The following is a 13,559-nucleotide window of genomic DNA, read 5'->3' as shown; positions in this document are numbered from 1 at the left end:
ACCTGATGAACTTATTAAGCAGGTAATTATTAAAATCCGGTGCACTAGATTAGGGTCGGAGTGAACCTACAAGACAGTAGCTCTCCAGGAACAAGGTAAGGAGCCCTGCAGTAGTCCATCTTCAACCACATCATTTGAGCTGTCACAATGTGTCAACAATGTTATGTTACTAACTTTAATAGGTTTCTGTTAATCACAGTGATATAAAATGTAACGGGGGTGAACCACTATCTTCATAGTTTATTTTTTTAACTATAGGGAGTTCTCCAAACAATTATTTATTTTAACAATTTATAAAAGTCCCGATTGGGCATTACAAAAATGTAAGTTCTGTTTTAATAATGTCCATTCAGAATGTTCTGTTGTCCTCCCACAGCAGGCACGCTCTGAAGGCTCCAAACCAGTGCTTGCAGTAGGCCTCTCCTGGGTCGTGTTGTACTGAGTGGAAGACAAATATTGCGTCAGCAGATGGAATGCTGTGCTAAAGCGCCATAGAGCAAAATACAATAACCATATGCCGTATATCTTAACAGTACCTGAGTCTCTCCAAATATGACCAAACAGAATCGTACTGGAATGGGGAAGTACTTAACTTTTGTTAAGGCCACCTGTGTCTAAACTCTGTTCCCCATCCGTTTAGAGTTGAAGATGTCTGTCGTACCTTTCTAGAGAACAAATCCTACAGTGTGTGAAAGTGGGGGAATGTTAGTATTATAAAATGTATAATAGTATTATAAAAATGAACTGATTCAAAGGAACGAGTGGCGCTGAAGATATAGCGTCCAATCCCTCATCCCAGTAGGGGAGTATCAGGGGTGTAGTAAGTCAGGTTGGAGTAGGAACGAGTGGCGCTGAAGATATAACTGCCATAACCCTCTGTAGAATGTCAACTCCCAGGCTGCCTCTGGGGCCTTCCAATGGAAGTACTGTCCACAACAGTTCCATCTGTGTGTTGCTGATGGTGAACTGGATTTGTGGCACAATCACCCATTCTGACCAATAAAGAGCTGCAGCGCCAGTGGTTGGGGGAGCTGAGGTGGTGGTTGGAGGAGCTGATGGTGGTGGTTGGAGGAGCTGAGGTGGTGGATGGAGGAGCTGAGGTGGCGGATGGAGGAGCTGAGGTGGCGGATGGAGGAGCTGAGGTGGCGGATGGAGGAGCTGAGGTGGCGGATGGAGGAGCTGAGGTGGCGGTTGGAGGAGCTGAGGTGGCGGTTGGAGGAGCTGAGGTGGCGGTTGGAGGAGCTGAGGTGGCGGTTGGAGGAGCTGAGGTGGCGGATGGAGGAGCTGAGGTGGCGGTTGGAGGAGCTGAGGTGGCGGATGGAGGAGCTGAGGTGGCGGATGGAGGAGCTGAGGTGGCGGTTGGAGGAGCTGAGGTGGCGGATGGAGGAGCTGAGGTGGCGGTTGGAGGAGCTGAGGTGGCGGTTGGAGGAGCTGAGGGTGGTGGTTGGAGGAGCTGAGGTGGTGGTTGGAGGAGCTGAGGTGGTGGCTTGAGAGCTGATGGTGGTTGATGGTCAGATTGGCCCTCTGCATTGCCAGGGAACCCGAGACGAACAACTGCAGAGGTGACTGCCGTTGTTCAGCCCATGGTGGTTCCACTGACTGGCAAACACAGCAAGATCTCTGTTCACCCGTGGCAGGAACACAAAGTGCAGTGCCCACAGGTGCACCTCATTGTTGATGTCGATGATCTGCTCCGTCTCCAAGAAGGTGAACAGGTCATGGTAAACGTTGGAGACTCCATGCCAGACGTCCCCACACAGCCACTCTATCCTCTGGTTGTGAGTGCCCCTTCCTCGGAGGGCACTTCCCCTCACCACCCCTGAACTGCTCCATGAAGGCACAGATATGGTTGTTTTCACCACCCCGGTCACATCTCACCTGGGATGGTACTCCGTAGCTGGTGACGGCTGCTTCGAATGACATCCATGACTGTGGCAGTCCTATTGTTGTCAGAGGCCTTCAGAAACAAGTCTGCTGTAACCATCCACAGCACCATGGATAACAATCCTCCACCTAAAAAACAAGATGCGTTTGTTTTACAAAAATACATTTGTTTTCTCTCATAGTGACGCCATTCTGTTTTTATTGATATCAGCTCTTTGATCCTCTCATCCAGCTGAGTGTCTGACAACAGTGAGTAGGACCTGAAAAGCTGAAAATGACTAAATACAAAAAGAACACAAAAAGATACATCAATCAGGAACGTGATCAAATCTAGAGGGGATGTAGAGATCTCCCTCATGTGTTACAATTGCTTTATTCAATTACAATAACTTACCTCATGTGCCGCTTGACCAGAGAGTGCGACAAATTGAGAACATCTGCCATTTGTCTGATGGTCATATGACAATCTATGAGGAACTCAAGCTGCTCCTTGGTGATGTGATACCGCCTTCCCTCCAAAGGCGCTTGATAGGATACTGAAATAAAAAATACAATAGATAATGAATTACAAAATACACTCCTAAAAACTTTAGATTAAAAAATCACCCTATAGAATTTAAAAACAGCATTGTAGGCCAACCAAATGTTTTTTTCATTGATTGACTTGACACAGGAGACTAACACAGGACAAGTAAAATGATACAATCTCAGCCTTTGCCACTCATGCCATATAAACAAAATGATACAAATGTAACATGCCATTTTAGTAAGGTTCCCGTTGTTGGATGTCATTTTGCCTCTTGTAGGAACTCCTCTCCTCTGGCCATCTCTTCATCAATCAAATGACCGCTTGCCCACCGAAGGCTCTGCAACATAGCCTGAAATATAGAAAGCAGACCCGATTGGTCCAGTGACATTTTATCTGTATGTAGTTAACCCCTACAGTGTTCTCTTGTCTAAACTGTGCCAACTCTGAGCCTCCGACCTATGAAGACAACCGTGCATTGACAGGCGATGCAGTTTTAACTAACGTACTTTAGCTACAAACTAGCTAAAAAAAAAATGGCTCTTCATACAGACATCGCTAGCTAGCTAACGTTACTGTACAGCAGTAACTAGTTAACGTTTTATGTATTCCATAATTAACGTTAGATTATGAACAAATAACGTTAGCTAGGTATCTGAGTTCAGTTAAATATCAATGGCAGTCAGATCTAACGTTAGCTAGCTAACGCCGTTCGAGAAATTGGGCAGCCATCGTTAACTAGCTAGCTAATTTTACCTCGGAAGAACAGAAGTTCATCAGAAGTTCATCAGTACCTGAGACTTGAGTCCAAACGACCTTTATGCAAATGTTATCATCAGTGACAAAATCGATGACTCATAGCATACGTCTCGGTGAATCGTTGTGACATATGAAATACAAGTGAGAGTGTAATCAATGTGTAATAACTACGTATACAATTAATGAACGTGTTAAATTATTATGTGACGTGGAGTCATATTCAGGTCCAGATTGTTAAAGAAGCTTATTTGACGTGTCAAATAGTGTTATTTGACGTGTATCTTTTTGACACGTAAAGACCCAAACGGCGTTCCATATTATACGGCCGAAATTCGCGCGCATCTGTGTTTAACGTCACGTTAGTGTGTCGTGTACTGAAAAGGAGTCTATCAGCCCATAAAGTACATGGGCAATGTCTCTGCCTAGCGGCATGTTTAGGAAATGCACAAATTAGCCCCACATCTAGAAACGTTCACCAGACAGCCTTGAAAGTGATATTCCAATCAAATCCAGTCAAAGTAGACTCCTGTTCTGTATTTATTATTGACTATTACATAATTACAGTTTGGCGGTCTTTAAAACTGGTAAATACAAGAAACGGACCTTCCCGAATACAACGAATTAGTGTAAACACAAGAACGCAATTTAGGCTGAGTCCTCAAGGTGCATGTGAATTCAAAATTCTTGTTTAGCCACCTAGATAGCTAATGAAACATAGTTAATATTTAGCAGGTAAAAGAAAATAAAAAGAATCGCCCGAACAGGGACTTGAACCCTGGACCCTCAGATTAAAAGTCTGATGCTCTACCGACTGAGCTATCCGGGCTCTGGCTACAGCACGTCATGTACGGTATTTCAACATATTTCTAAGACTCTGTTCCAACTTCGTTTCATGGTCTGACGCAAATTTCTAGTTGTGACAATCAATCATATCGCCGTCTGCAACCAAAACGTAACCAAGAATTGCACTCGCCAACCAATCCGAGACGCCAGTGCAACCAAGAAGTAACCGAGAATTGACCAATGAGGATAGAGCTATGGCGGGACGTTTAAACTCTAGAAGAGGACCATGGAAAAATATATTTCCTCAGGTAATTTTGTTCGCGAATTATCTTTATTTTCTGAAGTAACGTTAGCTACAATGTTTTGCTGTCTGCTGTTTTCATTGATCATCATCATTGATCGGAATATCTAGCAGGTAAGATCAGTAATATTAGGCTACAGTAATATGCTAGCACGGTTTAACAATATTTAGTGTAGCTACAGTAATGCTATCTAACGCGTTAGTAAACTGGTGTTTTGACACTGACACAGGTTACCAAAGTAACGTAACGTTAGCTAGTTCAACGTCCGATGACTCTGACCATCAAAATAGTCTGTTAACACAACTATTTTCATGCTAATCTGGAGTTATTATTTTAATTAATGATTATGTTTAGTTTATGGCGATAATAGATACGTAAAACAAAGGATAGTCATTTGATGGTGTTTAATCTATTGATCTAATTAAATGAATAGTTCTACTTTTCAGCCCTTCCTGTCTGTATTTGAAGTATTTATAGTGATGACTTGCATTTTAAATGATATACTAGGCCTACACAGTATGTCTCATGTGATATGATGACCTGATCTTTGGGGGATTTATCATCAATACATCATTACTCGTGTGGGGATATTGTTGTCTTTTGATTTCAGGGAGAGACGTATGCCTTCCCAAGGGATGACAACGCATTTTGCCTGATGTGGACCATACGTGGGTGTCCAAGGCGTTGTTCAGGTGGTCGGGGAATGGGATTCCAGAGATGGACTTTGCCAGGGTTGACAAAATGTGGTGGGACCGCCCTCCACTACCATCTGCAGCTCAGTAGAGATGGAGATGTACTTTGCCCGTCCTCTGCTGCTCTGGATGCCCAGGAAGCTCAGGCAGGTAAAGCTGTATTGCCCGCATTCTGTGAACATATGGCTCCTTACACTGTTCCACGCAAATACACTGGTAATGGCAATATCATTTTGATGTAATTAATAATCTAATGCATCTTTTATATTTAATAGAAACAGCAACACATTTCTCTTTGTGAAATGTTAATATAGAATTATTCCATTCTCAGTCCAGTGTATTCTCATATTTATGTCGTTTTTTATCTTTGGGTGAGCTGATCGGTTACATGACAAGGGCTATATTGAGAGGTAGCTTGCAAGTAAGCATTTCATTGCACTGTTTACACCCCGCTGTATTCTGTGTATAGGATTAATACAATTGGATTTGATTTTTGACAGTAAGGATGCTGGCCATTTCAGGAGCCAGTTCTAAAAGAGAGTACACCAGGGCTATAGCTCTGGATACATTTGGCCAGGAGGGCTGTACTGATCCGAGTTGGCAACCCAGCAACAAGGCAGTTCAGCCTTTAGAGGAAGCAGACCTTCAAGTAGGTTGTTGAAAATGCACTGTGGTATGCTGGGTATTCGGTGGCATTGATGAAGAGTGATGGAAAAAACATGCTGCCAATCAGATGACTTTGTAGGTGTCCTACCATCCAGCATCCAGTCCACACCTCTAACCGCATCAGTCCTCCGCTCCTGTACGGACTACTCCACCACCAGCTGGTTCTCTGTCCGTGGCCTTGACACCTGTGCCCTGCTGGACCTCTGTTCATGATCTCCACATCTGTGCCCGGCTGGGCCTCCGTTCATGATCTCCACATCTGTGCCCGGCTGGGCCTCTGTTCATTATCTCCACATCTGTGCCCGGCTAGGCCTCTGTTCATGATCTCCACGCCCGTGCCCGGCTGACACTCAGTCAGCCCTGTCCTCTGCTCCTTATGGGCTGGGCATTCTGATGGAGCCAGCAATCAGTCGCTCTCCATTTTCAGTTAATTATATATAATTGTAATTATTTGTGTTCAATTGTTTGTCCCTCTGTGGTGTTTATTTAATTGTATATACAGCATCATTTGTCATTGATGTATTACTCATAAGTATTCTCCCCTGACTCTTAATTCACTCTGAGCACAAAAGCCCTTTTAGAATTAGAATTCTCTAATTACATTTTGTTCAATTAATGACAGTCTTCGAATGCTCCATTGTGTAAACTATTTAATTGTCCTGCTTGTGTGCCTTGTGGACTGATTTCAAACAATTAAGAGTATATTTGTCATTCTCACGTCTTCCTCCAATTCTGTCTTCAATTACTTCCTTTATTTACATTAAGTTTTCGATGTGAACTTGATATTAAATGTATAAATTAAGCTAATTCTCTTATTTGAGATAAACAAGATTCCTGGGGTGTTTAAGCTTAACACATTTAGGCTACCCTTCTATAAATTCGAATCCTGAAGAGGGTGAGCGGTTTGACAAAAAGAGACAGGTTTTCATATTAAAAAGTTACAGATGATGATGACAGATTTACAGGCTGAGAGGAACGAGGATTTTCGGATCAAGCCCGATACTTTTCTACTCATAGATTGTCACGGTAAGGAAAATAAATCATTAAAAATGATTCAAGGCTAAATACAGCAGCAGTGTTGGGATTCGTTACAGGGTCGGCATCAACGAGTATGTTGGTTCTTGGTAGAAAATGCCCCTCATTCTTTAATTCCTGGTGTCGCAACCTCGACTGAGCTATGTCCTTCGGATTGGTTGGTGAGTGCAAATATTGGTTACTTGTTGGTTGCAGATAGTGATATCATAGCTAGGTTGTCGCAACCAGAAATGTCATCGACTCACTGTTGCCAGGGGGATGCTTATATAGCTACAATGCCAGTTAGCACAATATATTCGCTTGTTTCACTAAACAACATGGCATTCTTGCTCTATTGACAAACCGAAAGAGCGGTCCCTTTCTGTTCAATTCACTGCATAACGCGTCCGTGGCAAGAAAACGCTAAACTAAAGCGGTTTCACATCTCACACACCAACCCACAGCAAATGTTTGTTACTCAATGCATACTACAGCAATATTATCCCACTTCTGACACCAATGTAATGAACAGGCAAGCAGGGAGCAGGTCTCGAACCCTCGACCTTCAAGCCCGAAATCCGGCGCGCTATCGACTGTGCCGCAAAAGCATACTCGAGCGGCAGAGTCGATTTCCGCGCTTATAAACCCAGGGTCGTTACACTATATTATACTTTGTTCACTTACAATGTACACGACATCTATACTTGTCTTTCTTCACATATGACGTGACCATTGTGACGTCTTTATTAACCTGTGTACACAGAAAAGCCACGTCAAATGCGTTATGACTACGTAAGGTTTTTCGGGACGCCTCAACGTTATATAGGCTAGTGCGAAACCTATCAACAGGTGGCTCCGTGGCGCAATGGATAGCGCATTGGACTTCTAGTCAAGCACTTGAGGAGTGATTCAAAGGTTGTGGGTTCGAGTCCCACCGGAGTCGCATCTTTTGCGACTAACTTCAAACACAAAACCACGCTATTTTTCGTAATAAGCAACCGGTCTTTATACTCCACAGGGCATATCAAACATAATTTTCATGTCTATGCGTTTGTCACGTTAAGTTGTTTACTTGATATAACCATTTTTAATAGCATATATCTAAATAACATCACAATAATAGTTATGGCAGTCCATTATAATCCAGATAACAAATTACTTTGAAGGTTTTAAATGTGTTTGTCACGTCAATATCCAAGGTAGGCCTATTTCAATTCATGGGAATTAATGACAAACACTACTGGGGACATTTTTCCTTTGAGTACACTGCTTTAAACCTCTGTGAAAGCTGAGCACCACCCCGTAGTTTTAAGGAAATCCTGGGACTGTTCTTATGTCAGAAGATTTTGGTGTTGTCAAAAGATTTTATTTTAAAAGAAGCAACTATTAATGTTAATTTGAAAGACTCTGATATTATGTTTTATTTTGAACCAAATGATATGGACCCTGATTTAACTTTCGTTGTTAATTTGTTTATCTTTCATGGAAGATTCTTTGTCCATAAAATGAAGTGGGCAGAGAACAAACCCCTCTTCACATTATTTAAGATAGGATTGAAATATTATTTTGAAATGATCAGTAAATGTAAAAACAAAAAAGCAATACGCACCATAAAAGTATTTAACAAATTGAAAATGAATCTTGATATGTAATACTCCTGTCTGTTAGGTTTATGTACTCTTGTTTGTATATTTCTGTTTTTTTGTTTTCGTTGTGTTCATAATAAAAATAAATAAAAAAATTTAATAAATAAAAGTTTTAAGGAAAGGGTTAAACTAATATATCTAGAATGCTATTATCAACAGTGCCATCTAACATAACATTATAAATAGTATAAACCCAATGATGGGCAAGCATAAATTAGAATGTTAGAATTCCTGTTAGCATGCGGCTAATTACACTAGCATGCTAATATAAACTAGGCTATGAGGGCCGCCATCTTGGAATGGTCACATGACAATAATAACCACTGGAAGCGACCATTTTAGGCCTATAGGTTTCAATGGCAAGAAGTAGTCATATCAAAAGTGTACAAAGCAGGTGATGTAACATGGCATATTACATACAGGTGAAATACTAACCAAGTTATACTGTATAACAGTTAGGTATAGTTGGCTAGTGACAATGTAATAAAGGCATTGTTACATAGGGAAAAGGAATACACAATATGTGGGCCTATACAACTTGAAGTAATAAAGGCACTCTGGCTCCACAAAGTCCACTTACATGAGCAGTGAAGCAAATGTGGTTGTAGGACAGAGGTTGTCCACAGGTGGAAGTCCTTGGATGGGAGAAATCCTGAGGTGAAGGGCACAGCACAGAGATACAGCATCTACTCTCTCTGTGTATCTGGTGGAGACAGGTAAAAGTAGCCTAAACGGTCTTAACCAGGTAATTCCTACAGCTGATTGGCTAAATATGTCTGGTGATCAGAATAATAGTTGCCCAGCAACATGTCAACCAATCAGAGGTCAGTTGGCCAAGGTCAGGGAGATGAGAGAGTTCAATAGCTAGACATCTTGGCACCAGAAGAAGGAGGGTGTCAGAGTGAGCTGCAGAAAGTTCTTTGTTTTGGTGGAGCCCCACACCTGTGCTGTGAGAAACTATTATATGTGTATGCAGTGCATGTGGAGGACGTTGTTTAGCGTCATGTCATTTTATCAATGCTATATAGAATCCATCCTATCTTTTAATATTTTTGGGGTGGTTTGGTGCTCTATGGAACACTAGTCAGATTGATAAGGGTAATAGAAATCTGTGGGAAACATCATTGGAGAAAGCCAGGAACCCCTCAATGACATCTATACAAAACAAGTGATAAAGAAGGTGGAACAAATAGCCTTGGACACACACTCCCGCATTGTGGCCCTTTGTCCCGCTTACCACAACCAAGTAATCATGTCCCGCATTTAATCAACAAATTCGAACGCTTTTATTTAGAAAAAAAGGTTGATTTGTCAGGTATAGACATTCCACCTGTCTCTTGGAATCACGTTTCGCTTATGACAAGATATATATCATATATATCATATATGCCAAGATGTAGGCCTACTGGTGATATTAAACACTTATCCAATCATTGTTGAGATCTGATATTTTGCGCAATGCAAGACTAGAGGTTGGCCAATGACATTTCTCAAATCCTTCCAGGTTAAATTCCAGCTACATTTAGAGGACAGTTTGGACTAACAAAGCCTACTTACAACCAGTAAGTAGGCTTTGTTGTCAGTAAGTTTCCTTGTGTCACGAATCCCACCGAAGGAGGAGCTCCTCTGGGAATCGGGATGGCAGGCAGAGCACTCCTCGTTCACCCCAGGTGAGTAAGCACCAACCTCACCCAGAGCTCCCTGTTGGCCATATGTTTGTACTTATAACTTTCCCTGAGTTTTCTCCCTCTTTTCAGCACAAGGCGCTAGTCGATTCAGGCGCAGCTGGAAACTTTATGGATCGTGGGCTCGCATTAAGGCTAGGGATTCCCCTGGTGTCATTGGACCAACCTTTCCCTGTGCACTCCTTAGATAGCCGACCATTAGGGTCAGGGCTGGTCAGGGAGGCCACGGTTCCACTGGACATGGTAACGCAGGGGGATCATGGGGAACGGATTAGTCTCTTCCTCATTGATTCGCCTGCGTTTCCGGTGGTGCTGGGGATTCCCTGGCTGGCCAATTACAATCCTGATATTTCGTGGAAACAGGGGGCTCTCAGAGGGTGGTCAGAGGAGTGTTCAGGCAGGTGTAAAGGAGTTTCCATCGGTGCGACGACGGTGGAGAGTCCAGACCAGGTTTCCACTGTGCGCATTCCCTCTGAATATGCCGATTTGGCTATCGCCTTCTGTAAGAAGAGGGCGACCCGATTACCAGCTCATCGAAGAGGGGATTGCGCGATAAACCTCCAGGTAAACGCTACACTTCCCAGGAGTCACGTGTACCCATTGTCACAAGAGGAAACGCTGGCTATGGAGACATATATCACGGAATCTCTGAGAAAGGGTTACATTAGGCCCTCCATGTCATGTTAGGCCCTCCATGTCTGCGTTCGTGCATTGATTATCGAGGTCTAAATTCCATCACAATGGGGTTTAGTTACCCGCTACCTCTCATCGCTATGGCGGTGGAATCATTTCACGGAGCGCGTTTTTTCACGAAACTGGATCTCAGGAGCGCTTACAATCTGGTGCGTATCCGGGGAGGAGACAAGTGGAAAACCGCGTTTAGTACCACATCGGGCCACTATGAGTACCTCGTTATGCCGTATGGGTTAAAGAATGCTCCAGCCGTTTTTCAATCCTTTGTCGACGAGATTCTCAGGGACCTGCACGGGCAGGGTGTGGTGGTGTATATTGATGACATCCTGATCTATTCCGCCACACGCGTCGCGCATGTATCCCTGGTGCGCAAGGTGCTTGGGCGACTGCTGGAGCATGACCTGTACGTTAAGGCTGAGAAATGTGTGTTTTCCAAACGCGCCGTTTCCTTCCTGGGGTATCTCATTTCCACCTCGGTGATGGAGTGTGACCGTGTTAAGGCCGTGTGTAATTGGCCGACTCCGACCATGGTAAAGGAGGTGCAGCGGTTCTTAGGGTTTGCCAATTACTACCGGAGGTTTATCCGGGGCTTTGGTCAGGTGGCTGCTCCCATTACCTCACTGCTGAAGGGGGGTCCGGCGCGCTTGCGTTGGTCAGCAGAGGCGAACAGAGCTTTCAGTCATCTGAAGGAGCTGTTTACCGACGCTCCCGTGCTGGCTCATCCGGACCCCTCTTTGGCATTCATAGTGGAGGTAGACGCGTCCGAGACTGGGGTGGGGGCCGTGCTATCACAGTGCTCAGGCACGCCACCAAAACTCTGCCCTTGCGCTTTCTTTTCTAGGAAGCTCGGTCCGGCGGAGCAGAACTATGACGTGGGGGACCGGGAGTTGTTAGCTGTAGTCAAGGCTCTGAAAGTGTGGAGACACTGGCTTGAGGGGGCTAAGCACCCTTTCCTCATCTGGACTGACCACCGTAATCTCGAGTACATCCGGGTAGCTAGGAGACTGAATCCGTGTCAGGCCAGGTGGGCCATGTTCTTTACCTGATTTTGGTTCACAATCTCCTATCGGCCAGGTTCATTAAACATGAAGGCCGACGCGCTGTCCCGCCTATATGACACCGAGGAGTGGGCCATCGATCCAACTCCCATCCTCGCAGCGTCATGCTTGGTAGCACCGGTGGTATGGGAGGTGGACGCGGAGATCGAGCGGGCGTTACGGTTGGAACCTGCACCATCTCAGTGTCCAGCAGGTGTTCAGTACGTGCCGCTTGGTGTCCGTGATCGATTGATTCGATAGGCCCATAATCTCCCCTCTTCAGGTCACCCTGGGATCGAGAGGACAGTGCGGAGCCTGAGGGGAAAGTACTGGTGGCCCACCTTGGCAAAGGACGTGCGGTTTTATGTTTCCTCCTGCTTGGTGTGCGCTCAGAGCAAGGCTCCTCGACACCTGCCTAGAGGGAAATTACAGCCCCTCCCCGTTCCACAGCGGCCGTGGTCGCACTTGTCAGTGGACTTTCTCACCGACCTTCCCATATCTCAGGGAAACACCACAATCCTGGTCGTTGTGGATCGGTTCTCGAAGTCCTGCCATCTCATCCCGTTGCCCGGTCTCCCTACGGCTCTGCAGACTGCGGAGGCCCTGTTTACCCATGTCTTCCGGCACTACGGGGTGCCCGAGGACATTGTTTCTGATCGGGGTCCCCAGTTCACATCCAGAGTTTGGAGGGCGTTCATGGAACGGTTGGGGGTCTCGGTCAGCCTGACCTCGGGTTTCCACCCCGAGAGTAATGGGCAGGTGGAGAGAGTGAACCAAGAGGTGGGTAGGTTTCTAAGGACGTATTGCCGGGACCGGCCCAGGGAGTGGGCGAGATACGTCCCATGGGCAAAGGTAGCCCAAAACTCCCTCCGTCACTCATCAACTAACATGTCACCGTTTCAGTGCGTGTTGCGCTACCAGCCGGTCCTGGCTCCATGGCACCAGAGCCAGACCGAGGCACCTGCAGTGGAGGAGTGGGTGCAGTCCAAGACGCACTAACAAAGGCGAGTGGACGGCAGAAGAAGAGCGCTGACCAGCACCGCAGTGAGACCCCTGTGTTTGCACCAGGGGATCGAGTCTGGCTCTCGGCTTGAAACCTATTGTGTTGTCGTTGACCGTTTTGTACCGGGAAAAAATAAATTCATTATTTCCTTACCTTTGCTCTCTGCGCCTGACTCATACCACCACTCCTAGCAATTCGTGACACCTTGGCCAAATATACCCAGATTTTCATAAAACATTCACACATGTGGTCTCGTTTCTGCATCAACATATTTTGCGCGAGGCAAAAGAGTTTTCTAGGTGCGATTCAATTAGCTCGTTTGGTTCAGCGGGAGCAGAGATGTAGTGTTGCTGGAGCGCACCCGACTCTCTCTTCGCCACTTCTTACTACGGTGCTCGTTTAGTAAAGTTAAATCAAAGCTGAATCAACGCCTTGGAAGATCACATAATGATTAATTAGTATTCTACATAACAGAAACAAATATAATAATATTGTATGAAACGTTAGTTACACCAAAAACCTAATTTCTTATGAGATTTTAGGATGGTTGAATAGTAACACTTTTTTTCTAAGCAGAATGTGATTGGATTGAAACAAAATACAGGAAGGCTTTAGGATAGGCTATAGTTTATCACCATCTGCTCTAACTGGTTCACGAAACAGTAATTCAAGAATATCTAAATCCATACGTATGTCCATGAAACTGATTGAGATCCAATGACTGGCATGAAGATGCAGTTAGTTTGGATGTTTCATTGGTAAAATGTGAACAATTGACATTGATTACAACCTATTTTGAAATTAGGTGTGCCTAACTTCGTTTTTGAGTTTATTGAAAATGTTCTTCAGAGAATATGTGTGGACATAGG

The 13,559-nt window shown here is 44.5% G+C and overlaps 2 long non-coding RNA genes and 2 other non-coding genes across 5 annotated transcripts; 2 read left to right on the top strand and 2 right to left on the bottom strand.

Moving 5' to 3' along the window:
• Window positions 1-220: 220 nt before the first annotated feature.
• LOC115202095 (uncharacterized) lies at window positions 221-2,415 on the bottom strand. The gene is made up of 3 exons (XR_003879904.1): window positions 2,279-2,415; window positions 1,879-2,013; window positions 221-679 (listed from the first exon to the last, which is right to left on the bottom strand). It is a non-coding gene; the product is annotated as an uncharacterized LOC115202095 (long non-coding RNA).
• A 1,507-nt stretch (window positions 2,416-3,922) lies between these two features.
• trnak-uuu (transfer RNA lysine (anticodon UUU)) lies at window positions 3,923-3,995 on the bottom strand. The gene has a single exon. It is a non-coding gene; the product is annotated as a tRNA-Lys (tRNA).
• Window positions 3,996-4,170: 175 nt separating this feature from the next.
• On the top strand, window positions 4,171-6,414 carry LOC115202096 (uncharacterized). 2 transcript variants are annotated; one of them, XR_003879905.1, is made up of 3 exons: window positions 4,171-4,260; window positions 4,865-5,096; window positions 5,447-6,414. It is a non-coding gene; the product is annotated as an uncharacterized LOC115202096 (long non-coding RNA). The 2 variants fall into 2 exon arrangements; XR_003879906.1 differs by having other exon boundaries at window positions 4,255-4,367.
• Window positions 6,415-7,477: 1,063 nt separating this feature from the next.
• trnar-ucu (transfer RNA arginine (anticodon UCU)) lies at window positions 7,478-7,569 on the top strand. Its single transcript is given in 2 exon segments — window positions 7,478-7,514; window positions 7,534-7,569. It is a non-coding gene; the product is annotated as a tRNA-Arg (tRNA).
• The last annotated feature ends 5,990 nt before the right edge of the window (window positions 7,570-13,559 follow it).

This window comes from Salmo trutta, chromosome 11 (genome assembly GCF_901001165.1).
Source record: "Salmo trutta chromosome 11, fSalTru1.1, whole genome shotgun sequence".
In the NCBI taxonomy this organism is placed as follows: domain Eukaryota; kingdom Metazoa; phylum Chordata; class Actinopteri; order Salmoniformes; family Salmonidae; genus Salmo; species Salmo trutta.
Note: the sequence above shows the minus strand (reverse complement) of the source record. Positions and strands in the feature narration are given on the sequence as shown.